The sequence below is a fragment of the Tenrec ecaudatus genome, chromosome 15, assembly GCF_050624435.1.
Source record: "Tenrec ecaudatus isolate mTenEca1 chromosome 15, mTenEca1.hap1, whole genome shotgun sequence".
NCBI classification, from domain to species: Eukaryota; Metazoa; Chordata; class Mammalia; order Afrosoricida; family Tenrecidae; genus Tenrec; species Tenrec ecaudatus.
In genome coordinates, this window is record NC_134544.1 from 96125860 (window position 1) to 96146577 (window position 20718).

General features: G+C 41.1%; 1 long non-coding RNA gene across 1 annotated transcript; it reads left to right on the forward strand.

Annotated features, from left to right (window-relative positions):
• The first annotated feature begins 286 nt into the window (after positions 1–286).
• On the forward strand, positions 287–20595 carry LOC142427289 (uncharacterized). The gene is made up of 2 exons (XR_012780029.1): positions 287–416; positions 20331–20595. It is a non-coding gene; the product is annotated as an uncharacterized LOC142427289 (long non-coding RNA).
• Positions 20596–20718: the final 123 nt, after the last annotated feature.

The window sequence follows — 20718 nt, forward strand, 5'->3', positions numbered from 1 at the left end:
GGTAATTCCTTTAACACTGCTCCTTAATGGAGAGCTATATGAATGTGTATTTGAAAACATTTCTTAGAACAGTGGGGACCTTTCTGGAAATAGGGCTCGTGTTCTGTCCTCATAATTGCGAATGTAGAAATAAGGTCAAATACTTTTTACCAAGTCCTCAGTTTTCCACACATTATGGAATGCACTGTCACAATAGTTTTTCTTACTGTTTTGCTTTCTTTACTGTAAGATATATTTTTAAAATCTTCAAGTATAAAATACGCCATTAAATCGACTCCTCTTTCTACAGGAATCACTGACATTCAACGATGTGGCTGTAAAGTTCACCTGGGAGGAATGGCAGCTCCTGAACCCTGCTCAGAAGACCCTATATCAGGATGTGATGTTGGAGAACTATCACAACCTGGTTTCCATTGGTGAGGAGAATTCTCAAGTCATTGACCTCGTCATTGGCGTTTCCTGTCTTATGTGTTAAAATTTTTGCAGTGTCTGTGGTGTTCTCAAAGAGGTAGATTCTCATTGCATCCTCTGGTCTTAAGTTAGTGGGTTGGGTCTTCTGCCCTTGAGAGAACACTTTGTTCCTTTGAACATTATTTTCCTAGAAATACAACATTCTGCAGGCTTTACAAACTTTAGGTTAATTTTGGTGTGTCTAAGATTGTGCAATTTCTCATGAACAGGTTATCTAGTTGTCACCCCAGAATCTGTCTCTCAATTGTAACAAGGAGAACTGTGGTCGGTATTAGAAACAAGCTATAGTGGAATTTTATCAGGTGTATAGTCAAAATACCTTAAGGGTAATAGGCTGGGGGTATTGATTCAACGGGCAGAGGGCCTCACATCCATGATAGATGTTGGAAAATGCATAAAAGTCTGTGCTTCTTTGAATGTGAGCACTCACTTTTCCTAGCAGTTGAGAAAAGTACCCCTGTAGCTCTAAATGAGATTAAATTTCCATTTATTTGATTTATACTATTGTATGTTTGCTTCCATAATTTTCTTTCTTTAAGATTCTCAAAACTTTCCCTCTCTTATATGCGTCTCTCTTATTTTGAATATCCATCTTGCAAGCCTCTCTCCAAACAGATGGAGCACCATCTTGGATGTTCAACTCGAACCATAAATGGGCCTCCTTTGTGCTTTCTTAGCTCCCCACCTTGGAGTTTCTCTAAAGATTTTGGTGTCCATTTTCTCATTTGTTCTCCTGGTTCTTTAAAGTTTTCTTCATTCTGGTGAAATAAGTTCTTTCTATTTTCTTTTAGAGACGGTCAAATTGCCTTGTCTGTTGGAATTCTTTAACAGACATGTTTCTCCATAGTTTGCTCCTTTTGGTGAAACACATTTATGACTTCGGTTATTTTCAGGTATCTAAAGTCACCTTCCTAGCAAGAAAATTGTTATCAGCTTAGCATATAATTTTGCACTGCACCTTCAATTTTTTTCTACCTGTAAGATTTTGTTTTGTTTTTCTTAGAAAAGTACAAATACTTTAATTCTAAGTGACCTGCTCTGCTTAGGACCCACCCAAGAGACGTTCAAAGTGAAATCCAATTGTTCACACTTCATCTAGTATCACACAGGCCGCTTTCCAATGTGTGCACACGCGCATACACATGGGAGGAAGGAGGGGACGGGTTGGGAGTGCAGGCACAATGGACTTTGACCACAGGATGCAAAACGCTTCAGAAACCAGACCTGTCAGACAGCTAAGTACAAAACTGCCTAAAATAGCAGGGCTACTTTTCCCAGACGGCCTGCATACAACCTGACGAAGATGACTTGGATTTGTTTCCCTTCAGTCAGTTTGGAGCTGTGGCCGAAGATGCTGCCTCTGGAAAGCTGAGTGCGCTGCTGAGGCAGACCCGGAGTCTGCCTGGGACTGGGAAGCACAGGCTCACTGGGGGCCACTGCAGGTTCCTCACCGCCACTGTCAGAAAGCTCCTGTCTGGCTCTTCCAACAGCTTCCTGGAGAGGATTTCAGGATGGCTTCCGTGCTCCTCTGTCAGTGCAGTTCTGCAGCAGTCCCAACAGCTGTCTTCGTTGTACTGAATCAGGAACTTCTGGCACGTTCTAATTGTTCCTGTGGCAGGAGGGAGATGAGCGCAGGACTGAGGGTTGGGGGTCCAGGGGCCGGGCCGGATTGGCTCACCTGTGCTTGAATCGCACCATGGCCGCCTGCGTCATGTAAGATTTTTTTTTAAGTTGCCTGTTCCTCCAATAACTTTGTAAGTGGAAAGGGCATTTTTAACATCCTGTATTCTTGGATTTTTCCTTAAGCGTATGTCTGCTTTATATTCTTTACTTCTTTAGGCCCACCCCTTCTTAACAGGTCCTCAACCCAAAAGATGACCTTTGCTGCTTCTAAAGAACATTTTTGCAGGACATTCCAACAGAATTTTTTACTGTAATTCAAACAATGCATAGAATAATCAATATCATTCTCTTTTCTTTTTTGTCTTTGAAGTATCCTTTTGATTTCTAAATGTATGATTTCTTTTGTGTCATCCCAGAACTCATCTGGTCTCAGTCATTAGTCTTCAGTCATCAGTCTTTTATTACTCCAGTTTATTCTTTACATAGTCTCTCAGCTCTGTGATCTAGGTATTTTGGTTAGCTTCTACTTGGATTTGAGCAATTGATGGTCTGTTCCACAGTTAACCCCTGGACATGTTTTGACTAATGAGCTTCTCCACCATTTCTTTCTAGGGATGTGGTTGATTTGATTTTCATGTGTTCCATTCAGAAATATCCATATGTATAGTTTCCATTTCTGTTGTTTAATAAGAAATTTGGTATGAATTCATCATTCATCTCACATTTTTATTGCTAAACTTGCATATCCTTTCTGTCATGGAGGTCACATTTCCCACCTACTGACAATTTCCCCAAATGTTACGTTCATCAGTGTACATGATTGTATGATTGATCAATATCAGGCTATAAAAGTCATGTAAAATTTTCAATATATATGTTTAATCTTTTTGGGGGGAGCTCTTACAGATATAACATTTCATAGTTCAATCACTGTATAATTGCTACCACAGTTTCAAAACATTTTCCTCTTGACTTCCTTTCTATCTGCTCTCCTTTATCCCTTCCCTTCCCCACCCTCAATTTCTTTATTGTGGAAAAGAGAACCTGGATTAAAGCAGCCTTATCTCTTTACTCCTGACTTCAGGGCTTGGAAGACCAGTACTAGTGTTAGAAGAAAACCTCCACAAGTCCCAAGGATAAAGCTAGAGCTGAAATGCACAATTTCCAGATAGAATTTTTTCCACAACTGCCCTCCAGTAAGATGTTAGTATACAGCTTCTACAGGTGCCTCACTTCTTGCTACTCAGCTAAAAGATGCCTAGCTTAAAAAGCAATCAGGTTCCCTTTGATGCTATCACTCAAGGAGTCAAGTATCCCTTTGTCTCTTAAATGCCCTCTGGATGGGTCCTATGGGAGGGTTGTATAATTGAAGGGCAGAAATAAAAAGGCTTTATATTCTTTCACCAATTTATACAGTCTCAGGGCTTGCAATCTCCCTCCCCCACCCCTCCGCTCCTTCCCCAGCACACACACACACACACACACACACACACACACACACACACAGACACCTACCTACCTAACAAGGTAGGTAGGACTTTTACCCTGGGGGGTCCCTGAAATAATTGGGTGAGCAACTGAAAACCATTTGTGAGGGCAGGTGAATTGAAGTACTCTCTCCTCAGTGGGGAGAACAAGAACAACATGTCTGCTCTTGTAGTTAAAATTGCTGGCAGATAGTAATAAGCCATGTGCTTGTATGAGGTATCATTAAGATAATACTATAATGAGAGGATATTGTGAGGATAATTTTTAATTAGGAGAATGTGACTTGGATTCTTCTCCAATTTACAAATGTGAATTCCTCCCTCCACCCAAATGCCTGGCCTTGCAATCTTCTTTAATTCTGAGAATAAGCAATTAGGCTGTGTCCTCTCTTCTAGGTCCTCAGTTTCCCACAGCCTAATACTTACCATGAAGTGTTCTAAAAGAATGCAGGATATTCCCATGTTCACACTATTCCGTTCTGTTGTGTCCGTGCCTTCTGAAGGCTTGCATGGCTCGCTACTATATAAACTCACTGTTAAATGACCTCGCTGTCTCATTCCGGGATTGGAGATGAGGCCACTCTTCCCCGTTTTGCTGTCTGCTTTATCTTCCTTAATTGCACACACTATTCCTAAGGGCCCATTTGAGTGTGGGGCTGGATCCCCCACGGTTTACGTTTGCTTAAACAGTTGGTGTACCAATCTAAATAGCACTTATAACTGGTCTTACTTGCAGGCATATGAATATTAACCTTCCACTGACAGAATTATTCTTTAGCGAAGATATTACCATGTACTGTTTGATGATGGATACGATGCCAGGCTTCTTTCATTTGTCATTCTTAGCCTTATAAACCACGTGATTATGTAATTATAAGTAGACAATACCAGTCTATTTAAGTTTAATAATCATACACAATCGATTTTTAAACATTCCATTTTGTTTTGAAAACTTGCAGATTTTTGTTGATAATACTTCATATATTCCATCTCCACATTCTTAGAATATGTGTGCAGCTATTTTTTCTCATTTTCAGTCAAGTTTTCCTCCATTCACGTCATTACTGTTGACTTTACTTTGAGGATTTAGTACTTCGTCAGTGTTATTTCCTTGTCATTAAACCTAAGGGGTTCATGTTCCAGAAGTAGATCCCCAGGTCTTCCTCCCAGTCCTTGTTTCTGCAGATTCCACTAAGACCTGTCTACCATGGCTGATCCTGCTTCTATTATTTGAAATACTGGGTGGCATTGCTTTTGGCATCACAGTAACGTGCAAGCCACCGCAGGACAACACTGAAAGATGAGTGGTGTAAACTAGAATATAGGCTCTATAAACATAAAGCATATGTTTCTGTACCACAATACCTTTCATATATACTTCTAAAAATGCTTTCCCCCCAAGTAGAACATTCTGCAATGTTCACATTTCCAACTTTATGTAGTACTCAGTTGTCTTTCAGTAAAGCTTGATGAATAGAATACATGTAACCCCTACCGGCTGGAATTAGCAAGCCTTATCCGACCTGTGGTCTATTGTTCTCAATGTCTTCCTTCTATTACATTTGTTGTTCATTTTCATATACCTCTTTAAGCAAATGCCAAATCTGTGTTCACTCATCCTTTCATATCCAACCAGAGTTCTACAATAACTATTTTTACCATTTGGATTATTTACACGCTTGTATTTCTTCCAATGAGCAATAAACATCAAGCATAGTGTTTTATTTATATTCATATAAGAGGGTTGTCACTAAAGATCTACTTCGTATCGATGCATATTTTAAGGAGTCCATTGTAAGTCAAGATTTTGAAAAGAATCAATGTTCTGTTCTTTTATAGAAATCCAGAAAGATGCCGACCATTTGCTTGAACACATGCAATGTGAAAGATACATGGACAGAATGGAACAATAGTATACATTTAATACATTGGAAAGTACTGTTTATCAGCGCAGAAATTATTTTCTTCCAAAGGAAACGTATGAGTTGTTTGGATTACATGGAAAAATAGTAAAATCAGATTTAATCATTCTGAAATTAAATCAGAACAGAAGCAACAAAACACAGAAGTCAGTTGTGCTCAAGGAAGATGAGGACAATTTCCTCCACACTGAGCAGGAGCAATTTTGTACTGAAATGAAATTCTCTGAGTGTGAACAATCCAGGATCTCGAAGTCACAGCATCAGGAATCTGATCAAATTGAGAAACCGCACACTGGTGATAAATGTGGGACGACCTTCATTGAGGAGTCTTTGCTCTATGAATGCCAGCTCATTCATATACTAGATAAGACCTGTCAGTGTGGGCAAAAATACAATAATGTGTTCCAACTCAATGAACATTATCAAAAATCTCACGAAGGACAAAAGCTTTACAAATGCTTGGATTGTGGCAAAACTTATCACAGTAAGTCATACCTCAAGGGATGTTGTGAAACTCATGTGGCAGGGATGCCCTACATATGCAGTGAATGTGGGAAGGACTTCACCATGAAGAGTGATCTCACTGTTCATCAGCAAACTCATACTGAAGAAAAACCCCATGTATGTGGTGAATGTGGCAAAGGCTTCATTCAGAAAATACAACTCAAAACTCATCTACTAACTCATACTGGAGATAAACCCAATATATGTAATGAATGTGGCAAAACCTTTATCAGGAAGAATGCTCTCACTGTTCATCAGCAAACTCATACTGGAGAGAAACCCCATGTATGTCGTGAATATGGAAAAGCCTCTACCAGGAAGTCTTTTCTCACCGTTCATCAGAGAGCTCATACTAGAGAGAAACCCCATATATGTGGTGAATGTGGCAAAGGCTTCACTCATAAAGTAAATCTGAAAACTCATCCACGAAATCATACTGGAGAGAAACCCCGTGCATGTGATGAATGTGGCAAAGCCTTTTTTTGGAAAACTGCTCTCACTGTTCATCAGCAAAGTCATAGTGGGGAGAAACCCCATGTATGTGGTGAATGTGGAAAAGTCTTTATTCAGAAAATCACTCTCACTTATCTTCAGCAAACTCATACTGGAGAGAAACCCCATATATGTGATAAATGTGGCAAAGGGTTTACCAGGAAGACTTCATTCACTATTCATCAGCAAACTCATACTGGAGAGAAACCCCATGTATGTGGTGAATGTGGAAAAGCCTTTATTCAGAAAATCGCTCTCACTTATCATCAGTGAACTCATACTGGAGAGAAACCCCATGTATGTGGTGAATGTGGAAAAGCCTTTATTCAGAAAATCGCTCTCACTTATCATCAGTGAACTCATATTGGAGAGAAACCCATGTATGTGATGAATGTGGAAAAGGTTTTCTCAGGAAGTACATGCTCCCTGTTCATCAGGAAACTCACCAGAGAGAAACCCCATGTATGTGGTGAATGTGGCAAAGTTTTTATCAGGAAGAAGGACCTCAGTGTTCATCAGGGAATTCTTCCTGGAGAGAAACCTCATGTACGTTAGTGAATCTGGCAAAAGCTTCATTCGGAAAGGAGGTCTCAAAATTCATCTATGAGTTTACACAGGAGCTAATCCCTATGTATGTGGTGAATGTGGAAAAACGCCTTTATCTGGTACAGTGAGCTAACTGAGCATCAGCAAACTCATACTCCAGAGAAACCCCATGTATGTGGTGAACGTGGAAAAGCCTTTCTCAGGAAGAATGCGCTCATTGTTCATCACGAACTCATCCTGGAGAGAGAGAAATCCCATATATGTAGTGAATGGGACAAAGGCTTCATTCAGAAAGCACATCTCAAAACTCATCTATGAATTCATACCGGAGGAAAACTTTTCATGTGATGAATGCAGTAAAGCTTTCAGCCAGAAGTGGTGTCTTAAGCACATCAGAGATTTCACAAAGGAGAGAATCCCTTTGCATGAACTAAATGTGGAAAATTTTATTTCCTAATTTTCATTAGTTCAATGATGGATTCACTTGCCACTATTCTCGATCCATTTTCTGTCCCTACTATATTTCCGGTTGTTGTCTACAAAGTGATAGTACACAATTCTAGGCTGAGACTATGAAGCAACGTTCTAGACAGCCTGCCTTCACAAAGGCTGGGTAAGTACATGTTGAATGTGTCCTACCAGCACAGTTGTACTCAGAGGGATCAGTGAAGGGAGTTTTGTTGGTCACTTAGATCATTAAATATACTTGCATCTCAAGTCTGACAATTGGGAACTTGAGACCAACATATTAATAGGCTGATCCAGACAGGCAGAAATAAGGAAGCAGAACCAAAGTTACAAGAGGATAAGACTACAAGAAGCATTCTGGAGACTACATTGATCCCCTGTGGTGTATCCCAGTGTCACATCACCTTGGCTTCAAGATCTCATGGGATATTTGTGAAACTGGGTATCAACAACATGAAAAGTTGACTCTTCCATCACTTTGGACTTCACATGGCTTCCTTGAAACCAGAAATACACAGTTCTTTTTTTTTTTAACGTTTTATTAGGGGCTCATACAACTCTTATCACAGTCCATACATATACATACATCAATTGTATAAAGCACATCTGTACATTCTTTGCCCTAATCATTTTCTTTTCTTTTTTTTTTCCTTTTCTTTTTTTACATTTTATTAGGGACTCATACAACTCTTATCACAATCCATACATATACATACATCAATTGTATAAAGCACATCCATACATTCCCTGCCCCAATCATTCTCAAAGCATTTACTCTCCACTTAAGCCCTTTGCATTAGGTCCTCTTTTTTTTCCCCTCCCTCCCCGCTCCCCCCCCTCATGTGCCCTTGGTAATTTATACATCGTTGTTTTGTCATATCTTGCTCTATCCGGAGTCTCCCTTCCCCCCCTTCTCTGCCGTCCCTCTCCCAGGGAGGAGGTCACATATGCATCCCTGTAATCAGTTCCCCCTTTCCAACCCACTCATCCTACACTCTCCCAGCATCACCCCTCACACCCTTGGTCCTGAAGGTAACATCCACCCTGGATTCCCTGTGCCTCTAGCCATCATATGTACCAGTGTACAACCTCTGCCCTATGCAGCCCTGCAAGGTAGAATTCAAATCATGGTAGTTGTGGGGAGGAAGCATCCAGTATCTGGGGGAAAGCTGTGTTCTTCATCGGTACTACCTCGCACCCTGACTGACCCATCTCCTCTCCTAAACTCCTCTATGAGGGGATCTCCAGTGGCCGACACTTGGGCCTTGGGTCTCCACTCTGCACTTCCCCCTTCATTCAATATGGTATATATATATATATACATATATATATATAGATGTACACACACATACATATATATATTTTTTGTTGCATGATGCCTTATACCTGGTCCCTTGGGCACCTCATGATCGCACTGGCTGGTGTGCTTCTTCCATGTGGGCTTTTTTGCTTCTGAGCTAGATGGCTGCTTGTTCACCTTCAAGCCTTTAGGACCCCAGACACTATCTCTTTTGATAGCCGGGAACCATCAGCTTTCTTCGCCACATTTGCTTATGCACGGAAATGAACAATCTCTTCCACCAAAACCACACCCACTGTGAGTGCATCTTTTCTGACTCATAGTAATCCTATCAGACTGGTTAGGACTGCTCGCTAGGCTTTCTCTGCCTATAATTATTTACAGAAATAGACAAGTTCATCTTACTCAGAGGGACCCCTTGTCTGGTTTGAATCCCTGGCCTTGTGGTGAGCAACCACATCTGATCCCACAGCACCACCATAGCCCTGTCTCTGCACCAACAGGCCCATAGTACAAGGTTTCTTAACTGTCACTTTTAGAAGCCAAGTAATGATATTTTCAATATTATTATATAGATATGAACTCGACTATGAATAAGGAAGGCCATAGAAAAAATGAGATGGCCTTTGACTTATGGTGTTGTAAAAGAATGATGAAAGTACTGTGGGGCAGACTGGTAATAAGATAAATAGGTCTGTTTTGAAGGGAGTACAGCCAGTGAGTGCTTTAGAATCAAGGATGGTGAGACCTTGTTTCATGGAAAGTTATCATTCCTGTCACTTCAAAAAGATATCAACCATGATAAAGTAGGACATCAATGAAGACCAAGGCCCTTGATGAGATAGATTGACACAATGGCTGTTTCAATGAGCTCAAAATATCCATTGCAATTATGATGCTGAGAGAGGCATTGAGAATAGGAACTGACTCTGTGGCACTTAACATAATAAAAAAGAAATCAAAATACACAACATTCTTCCCAGGTTAAATAACAGTGCTTGGGAAATCGTATGTGTTTTATGCAGGAAAACACACCTAACAAAGGGAAATATGTAACAGAATTCACTGTCTTTATCATTGCTCTTACGTTGAAGTTCACTGTGTCTTGGGTAATTATTGCTAGCACATGTCTACATATTTATAGAGCTTTAAGCATCCAAAGTTACATGGGCGCAGGATGGTTGTTAGAGACTCGTAAAGAAGTTTAACGTGAAAGAGAAGAACTGTCTGAATAGGATTTTCTTTTCTGAAATACTGATGGCAGAAAGTTAGCAGGTCTTTAACCAGGGGAGTCACTGGATGGTTCTGAACTGCCAACCTTTTGGCTCAAAGTTGAGCATTTAATCATTGTGCCACATACTTTTTTGGTCCAGGTTCTCCTGAGCATAACTTACATGCATCAACTTAATATTCTGAAGATGAACATTCCTGTTCATATTGTCCAGTGTTAAGACACCATATAGATTTCTTCAACATCAGTGCTACTGCTATTTTTTGCTCCTTGAGTATTCATTGTCGCATACGTAGAGTATGCTGTCCTATATATTGTGTGTTTTCTGTAGCAACCCTGGACAGTATCTGTAGTGTCAGAAACAGCTGCCACAATTGGGATAACTAAGAGTGACTCTAAGAAAGGTCAAATACCCTACCAGAAATATCAAAAGAATTGATGCACTTGGGTTATGGTGTTAGAGAATAATATTAACTGTATTGTGGGCTGCCTGAAGGACAAACAGGTCTGTCTTGGAATAAGCACATCTGGCTTCTTGGAAGCATTCAAGTCAGACGTTATCTCCTTCATTTGAACATGTCGGTAGGAGCACCACAACCCGGAGAATGGTCTTATGCTTGGTAAATTAGAGTCGGTGAAAAAGACAGTCTTTCCAGGAGCTGGATTGTCACAAAGTCTGCTATGGTGAGTCCAAACGGAGCAATCACTGTGAGCACAGTGCACTTCCGGGCAGTATTTATTCCTGTTGTACCTGGGATCTCTGCGAGTTGAAGCCAACTCAATAACAATTCAACATATTCAGTATTATTTAGATCATTCTAAGTTAAATTTATTACATCAACCTACACTTGTGAGTGTTCACTGGAATGAAAACACTGAACATCCATCTGATCGCTTGGAGAAAATTTGGAGCTCACTTGAGAAATTTTTCCTGCATTAATATTTTTATACTCACATTAGTGACATAGTGGTTATGTGTTGGGCTGAGATCTGCATACCAGTGCCCACTCCAAACAAGATAGACAGGGCTTTCTTCTCCGATAAGCAGTTAGAATCTCAGAAACCCACATGGGCGTCACTATAAATTATCAACAACTCAATGGCAGTCAGTTTGGGTTTTTTTTAAAATAATATTTCTAACTGACAAAAAAACAGGACTAGTTATTTCCCTGAATTGTCAACAGATTGAACCGATAACTATTACTTTGAAGTCTGCCTTTCAATAAATGGTCAAATCGACAAAGCCCATTCCAATGAGAAGAAGGCAAGTTCAGATACATGAAGGTTCCCTAGAGTCTGTGCTTGGTGGTCCATAGAGAGGTGCTGACAAGGTGGGGAAACTACAGCTTTTGAGAGGAAAACATCGCTGACTTATCTCTTTCACGTCTCCTAAAACCATGACTTGATGTACTAAGTTTTGTGTTTGGGTTCACACCGAATTCCCATCTCTGTGTGTCTGGCACAGTAATACAGTGCTGTGTCCTCAGGATGCACGGAGCTCAGTTTTAAATAAGTTTTGCCCTTGGAGGTGTCCCTGGTGATGCTGACTAGGGATTGGAGAGCTGGATTATACTTTCTGCCCCCATCAGTATCTATTACACCAAACCTCTCCAGTCCCATTCCTGGAGCCTGGCAGATCCAGTGCACAGCATAGCTGGTTAAAGAGAATCCAGAGACAGCACAGGTGAGAGACAGGGTCTGTGAGGGCTTCCCCAGTCCAGAGCTTGACTCTTGTAGCTGCACCTGGGCCAGGACACCTGGGGATGAAGAGAAACAGAGTCCTGGGCTGCGATGCTGCCACCCTAGACTTCATGTAGGAGTGCCTGAAGCACTTACCTCCCGGAGTCACCACCAGAAAAGGAAGCCCACACACAATTCGTGTTCTTGTGGATAAGACTCGTCACACCCAGAAAATGCTCTCCGGGTGAAAAGGAATAGGACTTTCAGTACATGCGCGCTGCTGTTTCACGGGGCTGGTATTTGCATGTGGGAGGTGCACTTGTATGTAAAGGTGGACAGGGCCGAATGGAGCCCAGAGCTCTGGCACTCAGATGAGAAACGCGATGCTGGTGGAGTCCTTGGGAGAACACAGTCCTATGAGGTCTTCACTCTACCAACCATATGCACATCTGTGCAGATTTCAAGTTCAGTGTAACTTTATGTGCATTCCCGTCGAAAGTACCCAAATGATCTATTGAAATTAAAGACCATCTCTATCCTCATGTTTGGAATCAAGACTGGGGTCACCTGAATCTTTCATCCATCTGAACACACAGGGAAACAAGTGTATGTCATCCCAAATTCTTCTTTCCCCTGTTTTATTTCACAGTATTTGGAAAGAAGTAAAAGGTACTTCAATGTTATATTCTCTATTTAGAGTTGGAATGAAAAGGTTTCCTAACATCAGGGTCATTTGTGAGGCTAAAAGAAACCACAAAAATAAAAAGAAATTCCATTTTCTTCCATGAATTAGTACCGGGTGGGTGTTGGGCTCAGTGTATTCAGAGAGCGCCCTGCTGACAGCATCCCATCACTTACAGGAGAGGTGTTCCCTGGCCTCACACTGTCCTCCAACTTCTGTGGGTCCCACAGCAACATTTTTTCTGGCCCTAAGCTTTCACGCTATTGGTCAGGAGTGTTACCTGGCACTGTCTCCGCAGGTTTCCTGCCCTGGGCCGTAGAGTTACCATAGTGGTCAGCACAGCAGTTCTAGCCGACCCGGCACTGCAGTCCCTCATCCATGCTCCTGCCCTCACTTCTTTCTTCTCTTGGCCCAAAGCTGGTGGCTCTTAACATCCCTGCAGGTCCGCTTTCTCCCTGAGGTTAGTTTTATGTCTGGACTCACACTGACCCTCCCTCACTGTGAACAGCTTTGGAGGTAGAGAGTGCTACAACTTGCAGACAATCTGAATTCGGTACAGCGGAAGGAAGTATGATCTATAGACATAGATATTTATACAGATACGATATTGAGATGCATTCCACAATAAAATACTGATTAAGAGAGAGATTTGCCTGAAAGACAAGGGAGGTACGGAGCAGAGTTTAGCTTTCAGTCTTTCCACAGGAAGAGAAAGGCCCTTAAAGCAGGCTTCTATTGAAATAATTGAAGCAAGAAAGTAATAAAGTTATTTATTCCATGTTAAGGAGGAAATTGTCAAGTCAGAATTCTTTTTTATGGGTTTCTGTGATGTGTGTGATAGGAAATTTTACAGTTTTTGGCAATTGTTGAGCATAATGACAATCTAATGCCACTTAGTTATGCATGAGAAGAATGTTGAAAATATTATTTGATTGCCTGTACATGTACCATGAGAAAAAATAAGTTAAAAATGAAAGATAACTTTTTCCTTCATAATCAGAAACTGATGGAAAGTCTTACGGGAACAACACTTCAAAAAACTAGTGAAAATATTGAACTATAGAAGATTGTTATATAAGCCAGAAATATGAAATTAAAACTTGTTAGTAATGGAATAGTATTTAATATTTTAGTTATTTTCTTAGTTTTCCTCAAACCATTTTATTTGGTGCTAATAATCTTATCAAGTCGTAGTTCAAGTGCATCAAACAGTATTGTATAATTGTTACCAAAATCAGTTTCAAAACACTCTCTTCCTTCTTGAACTCCTTGGCATCAGTTCCCTTTTATCCACGCCACCCCCTACTACAGGCCCCAGAATCCCTTATTGTCTTAGCTATGTCTATATGTTCATAAATTCCACGTTTCATCTAATGTAAAACAGAAAAACAAAGCAAAAATTCAATAATGTTAACCCCAATGCCAATATACATCTGAGATAAACCCCAGTAAGATTCGGAAATTGAGGAAGCAGGCAGTTCAAGTGCAGTCTGCTGTCCTTCCCCAGAGTCCATAACAGACCCAGGTGTGCTTAGGTCTTAGGACCAAATGTGTCAGTCTGGCTCCTGGAATGTGATGACCTTGCTCTCTGACTGCCTTTCCCAAGGCTTCTGGATCCAAATACACTCTTTATGAGCTGGCGTCCTACAGCATACCTCCTCTACCTTCTTCTGAACACATGCTAGCATTCCCCAACCTGACTGTTATTCACATTACACGGAATATACAAAACAACAACAACAAAACCATCTCACTGCCTTCCAGGAGATTCCACCTCCTAGCACAACCCTACTTCTCTATCTTTGCTGGTGAGGAGGGAACACTGTTGTTCAACTGCAGCACTGGCTGCTGAGTGAAACCACTGGCTGTGGGGACTGGAGCCCACTCCTGATGATGAGCTGCTTCGGTCTCTTCTCTGTGTGAGCAAACAACTGTTGTATCCAATGCCTGTGTGTAAGCTGTGCTTTTGCTGGTGACCTCAGGCATTGGTTTAACAGAAATACACTGTTAAGTCGTCCTTACACTACAAAAGAAGGGAAAAATACAGATGGAAGGAAGAATAAGGTTATTTTCACTAAGCTACCTTGTAAATTGAAGCACAGACAAAAATATATTTAAAAGGAAAACCATTAACATGTTAATAAAGATATTATAAATAATACCATCAGTGATGCGACAGAAAAAGATGGCATCATTAATCTAAAACACAATGTAGGCGATTCTATGGAGACCAAGGTAATGGGGAAAAAAGATCAATTCCTGACAATCGTATTAAATATGATTCAACCAAATACAGAAAACAAACTAATGGACATAAGCAACCAAAATAAGATTCAAATTGGAAACACAACATAACTCACTGGCACCAAGTGAATTCTGAATCATAGTGACTGTCTAGAGCAGAGTAGATCTGCTCCTTAGAGTTTTACGCACCGTAAAACTTTTTTTTAATTGAGAAATTGGCAATTTTTTATTAAGTAGATAACATTATATCAATGTTAGATTTCTTATTTAATTTGCAATATTATTTTATTAAAATGAATTTTGAGATTATTCAAAATGAAAATGCTTTAAAACATTTGTTCCACAGCTACTATGTTTTAAAATGTTATTTCTTTCAAACAAAAACCCTTTTATTAGGACCTAATCCAGACATCTTCCCATCTATAGTTAAATCATATGAAGCAGTGTTGTACAATCAGAAAACATGTTCTTCCTTCTTGAACTCCTTTCTGTTACCTCCCCCACCTCTCTTGCTGAAGCTCCCATTACCCTTATTCTAGTTATTGACTCTGTAGAGTCACCCACCCTGTGCTTCATAAACTAAGAAACATATAAAATATATGAGAATCAAAAACGCTACCAACAATGACAAACATAGCAGAAATAAACCCCTAAATGTTTAAAAATAAACCCATAAAATGTTAAAACCCAGATTCAGCACAAAGTATATCAAAGGGGAGATCAAGTGAATGACAAGTTGCTAATCATCCAAGTCAGATGTGTCATTTTGATTTCCTACAGTCATCTCTCCAATACTCTCTGATCACCACCTTCTTCCATCCCTCAGTTACGGTGAGAGGGAATCACAGGAGGTGTATTCCCTGTGGAGATCCTGCACATGGATTTTGAACTTCCACTGTCCTCCGTGGCCTTCTGCATGCCAGAATCTCACAATTAAGCTCTGATATTATTTCCTCCTCTGGATTTGGATTACAATTATTATTTGGACTATAATTTACAATCTTGTGAATCTTTTTTTGAGCCTCATCTGTCTCCCATGGAGTGGCTGGTGATTCTGAACTGCTGACCTAGCACTTAGCATCCCAATGTGAAATCCACTATGCCATCAGGGATAGTGGTGTTGTAAATAACCTTTATTTGCATATGTATTTACTACTTATTTATTACATATTGTTTTTCTAATTGAAAAGCATGTAGCTGTAACTTAATTAGGAATGTTATATGTATTGAATTTTAAATGTTAAATAATTTTAACATTTTTAAAATTTAAAAATGGTATAATATGTGATTATATTAGGTAATTACACTTAGCTGACCAAAATTAATCTCAATATTCTGTACCTCACGCCATCAAAGATGTTGTTGGGTGTTTCTGAGTCACTTTTACTCATAATGTCTCACAGGAAATACGTAAACTTCCAAGTCCTGAACCATCCTCACTTGCTCTTAAGTTTGAGACCATGTTTGCAGCCACTGTGTCTGTGATTCTAACTGAGCGTTTTCCTCTGTTTTGTGGACACTCTACCAAACAGGATGTACTTTCTCTAGAAACCAGTTCCCCTTATCACAGGTTCAAAATACGTGAGAAGTCACGTTATTCTCAGTTCTAAAAACATTCTGCGATATGAGCCTGCAATGTCCTCCTCTTGTGATACATTTTCTATCTTTTGGAAATTAAAGTTTTCTTTCCAACATGTGTTCCCTTCCTTGGGACTTCAATGAGTAATCTTACAAAGGAGTCCTCGAACCAGACAGCTCATTCCTGTTCAGCTGTTCCCCTCTGTGCCTGGAACACTTGTTTCTGCATCAAGGGACACAGTGGGGAGAAAGCATCACGAAGGATATGTCACATGTTTAACCCCCAAAGTCACCTCAATTATTTTCTCAGACTTAGAGATTTTTAGTCAGTTACTACCCACAGTGCACAGGGAGCATGTCAGAGAGACCTCCAGAGTCCTAACCAGGGGCTGTAATAGATCAGTGAGCTCAGAGCAATTGAAATCGTGCTCTGCACTCATGAATGTGTACATGCCTGTATTTCATTGTCTACAGATTTTGAGTAACAGAGAGGATGAGAACGACCATGGTAATCTGTTTGCCGAGAAGAAAAATGGGTCATCCAGGAAGAGTATGAAGTTTCAGAGTCACTTTAATATTTTTTCCTCCATTCAAGCCTGCAGTGAGGAGAAACTCTGGGGGTGGGGTGGGAGGAGGAAAACTGTCCCTGGAGATGCTAAGATGTAAGAGAGGAAGCCCTAATTTCAACAGGAAATCTTCCCTGTCATTCACATGTGCCTGTCTAGGGCTGGGTGTGTGTGTCCTGTGGGACCTGTGAGCCCCCCGCTGCCCAATGTCTCCCCTGCAGGGGAGGTTTGTGTCTGGGCTCACACTGACTTCCCCTCACTGTGATCCTTGCACAGTAATACACAGCTGTGTCCTCAGCAGTCACGGAGCTCAGCTGCAGAGAAAACTGATTCTTCGATGTGTCTCTGGTGATAGAGAGTTGGCTTTGGAAGGACGGGTTATAATCTGTATCACCATCGTAATCTCTGTATCCCATCCACTGAGGTCTGGCAGATCCAGTTCCAATCATAACCAATGCTGGTGATGGAGAAACCAGAGACAGTACAGGTGAGGGACAGTTTCTCGGAGGGTTCCACCAAACCTGGACCCGACTCCTGAAGCTGCACCAGGGGCAGGATGCCTATAAATAAAGATAATTGGAATCCGTCCGTCACTTGCAGTCACAACCATCCCCATAGACTCCACACTGATCTCTGAGACCCTCACCTTGGGGAACTGTCATCAGGCACAGGAGAACACACAGCAATGGCATCTTTAGACCACAGCTGTGCTTTCCCAAGGGACCCACAGGCCTGTCCAAAGAGAACTGATAGCCTTCAGTGCCCAAGGCTGGGATTTCAACCTAGTGTCTGAAGAAGGATTTGCATAGGAGGGAACCCTGTGTTTATCAATAGAGGCTTTTTTGTTTCTTCTAAGTCCATTGTAGGGTAATTCTTTTGAACTCATTTGTGTGTTAGTCTGTAATAAGAGATCATTTTTCCTAAGAGGTGTGTGTGAATGGTCAAAGGGAAACCCAGCATTTCTGAGCCCAGTATTCTCTCCCTCCAGCCTTCATTGCTCCTGCCCTGACTGAGGCTCCCGTATGTCCTGTGTGTCGAGGACTGGACAGTACAGAGTTCCTTGAAACCATCAGGTCCACCCCAGAGTATCATCATTGGCCCACACTCTCCAAAACCCATTCCTTATTTAGACCCTGATGCTGTGAGGTAGCTAGAGGCAGAACTGAGGGCTGGCCCTCTACATGCCAAAGCCTCCCGCTGCCCTTACAGGAAGTTGGAAGCTGCTTAAGGCTAGAGGGCATGCTCACATTCAGGACTTTGGGAGAGGAAGCCGGTACACCTGGGTGGGACGCCATCTAGGCCAGGTGGGCTTAATTCAGCCAATGGGGTTAACCAGTATCATCGACCACGCCTCCCTTGAAAAAGCCAAAAACGTTGAGATCATGGCTCTCTCCCAGCGGCTACTACACGGTTCAGAGCAGCCTGGTTGTGGTCCGGTGCAGCAGCTGTGCCGTGTTATCTTGCTCCTGCTCTCGCTCTCTCTTTAGTTCAATTTACTCTAACACCTGAAAACGGTTTCTATCCTTTATAAAAATAAAATTCACTTTGATCACAAACTAGGCTTCGGTGTGAATTCTTTCTGGTGCAAACCCAAGGACTGAGGTATTTCTAACTCAAGGGATCTAAAAATGCCTCTTAATCAACCTCCTCAAAGTCCTTGGTAGTTTTTCTATGTGGGAATATATGTTTTAGAAGAATTAATGCCAGACATATTCCAAGGAGTTGGGGATTAATGATGCCTCAAATATTCAACTCTTCCAGGAAGCCATTCAGGGCTATTTTCCACCCTCTTCTCCCTTGATTATATCCTCTCATGTTTCTGGGCTCTGAAAATTATCGCAACGTCCAACAGAAACCCATGACCGTGGTTGAAATGGTTTACGTGCTGGTGGGTGCCCTTCAGTCCAAATTCTTAAGGTCAGGAAGCGGCATGCCAGATGCTGGCACCAGAGGTTGCCCTCCACTTCTGTCTCTGTATTTTATGACCTGCCGAGTCTGGCAGGATGTCTCTAGTAGATTTTGGCCACCTACTACTGTTAATCAGCCAGGGATTTCCCCACCTTGGGCCACGATCATCAGAAACCCACGGATCTTACAAGCAACACACACACTATATCCCAGTGCAAGATGCCTAAGGAAAAGCTCAGTGTCAGTACAGTGATTCATGTCTCATAGTGTCTCGGTGTCAGTACAGTGATTCATGTGTCAGAGTGTCTCAGTGTCAGTACAGTGATTCATGTGTCCGAGTGTCTCAGTGTCAGTACAGTGATTCATGTGGCAGAGTGTCTCGGTGTCAGTACAGTGATTCATGTGTCATAGTGTCTCGGTGTCAGTACAGTGATTCATGTGTCATAGTGTCTCGGTGTCAGTACAGTGATTCATGTGTCATAGTGTCTCGGTGTCAGTACAGTGATTCATGTGGCAGAGTGTCTCGGTGTCAGTACAGTGATTCATGTGGCACAGTGTCTCGGTGTCAGTACAGTGATTCATGTGTCATAATGTCTCGGGGAAGAAGTTGCCACCTAGAAAAGGTGGGCACTATTTCAAGGGTCATGAATCTGAGTAAAGAGATTATTCAGAGCAGGAAGTGGGAAACACTTGTTTAGTAGATAGGGCAAAGTAAGAATAAGATCCATAAACGATATTTCAGATCTTGAACCAAAATACACCAGCCTCAGACCCAAAAAGCACTCTGGGTTAAATGAGGTCCATTCAGATTCTCAAAATGTAGGAATGAGTGCAGACTGTTCTAAATGTCCCTTGCCCAGGGGACTCTGGCTCACCTGAAATGGGAGCATTTCCAACCAAAGTGTGCCTCTCTATTTGTCCTTTACGTGTGACCCCTTGATAACTGCTCAGGGATCTCAACCTTGAATTTATCACCAAAATTCATAGATCATCTCATTTGGAATATATATGTATAACATCATATATATAATGTTATTGACCAGGAACTCAGTAGCACTATCCCTAAATATATATATATTTTTAATTTTAACTCCCATCTAGATTATTTTCTCATTTATATACACCATCAGAAGGATTTTTCTCCATTCTCACAGTTGACACCACTAAGTTACAGAATGATTGTTTGTATATCTGAACTAATATGTATTTTAACAATGCAGAAATCCAAGTACAAGGTGGTGGTCACTTGGATTTTTTGAACCAGATTTTGCTAAGGAGAATAAACAAAAGTTTTGCAAAAAATACTCATGAGGTTCACCAAAATCTAAGATTTCAAGCAAATGACATGATAATATTTTTCATTGGGAGTGCATTAGATTCATTCAGCTTGCACACACAGACTGGCATGGCTTTACTTGAACCTGGTCATTCTAGCACACGCAGCTCATGACATCTGTTGCTGGTGGTTGGCGGGACAATTTAAGGTTCACACTGTAATGGAGCTGCACACTAGTCCAGGTCACCTCCATCTCCGAATGTGGATGCCATGATTGTACAGTAAACAGGTATAAAACTTTGCAGATTAAAATTACAACTTTTTATTTTTGTTTTGTTGTCTGATTTTATAGCTAGGAAATAACATGGAGGAGAAGGTTTCATCCCAGAACCCATGGCGTGCCTGTTTGAAAATCTTAATGCATGGATGGTGACCCCTGTTTCAGGAAGGCACTTCCATCGGTCTGGCAAGCTGCCCTGGCTGGAGGCCTGGAATGCATCCAGGCCGAGAGGGAAGCATTTGTTCCAACACCTGGATCTCTCCTTTGGACTCAGCTCACAGCATTGTGCGTAGGTGAATGTTGAAATGGAAATAAAGTGACATTTAAATTATATTAATTATTGAATTACATTTATGTTTAAATTATAATTAAATAACCTACTTAAATTAATATGCTCCTATGAAATCTGACACGTGTCATTTGTAAACATTTGTGAGGGGGTGGGGCCAATGCAATCCAC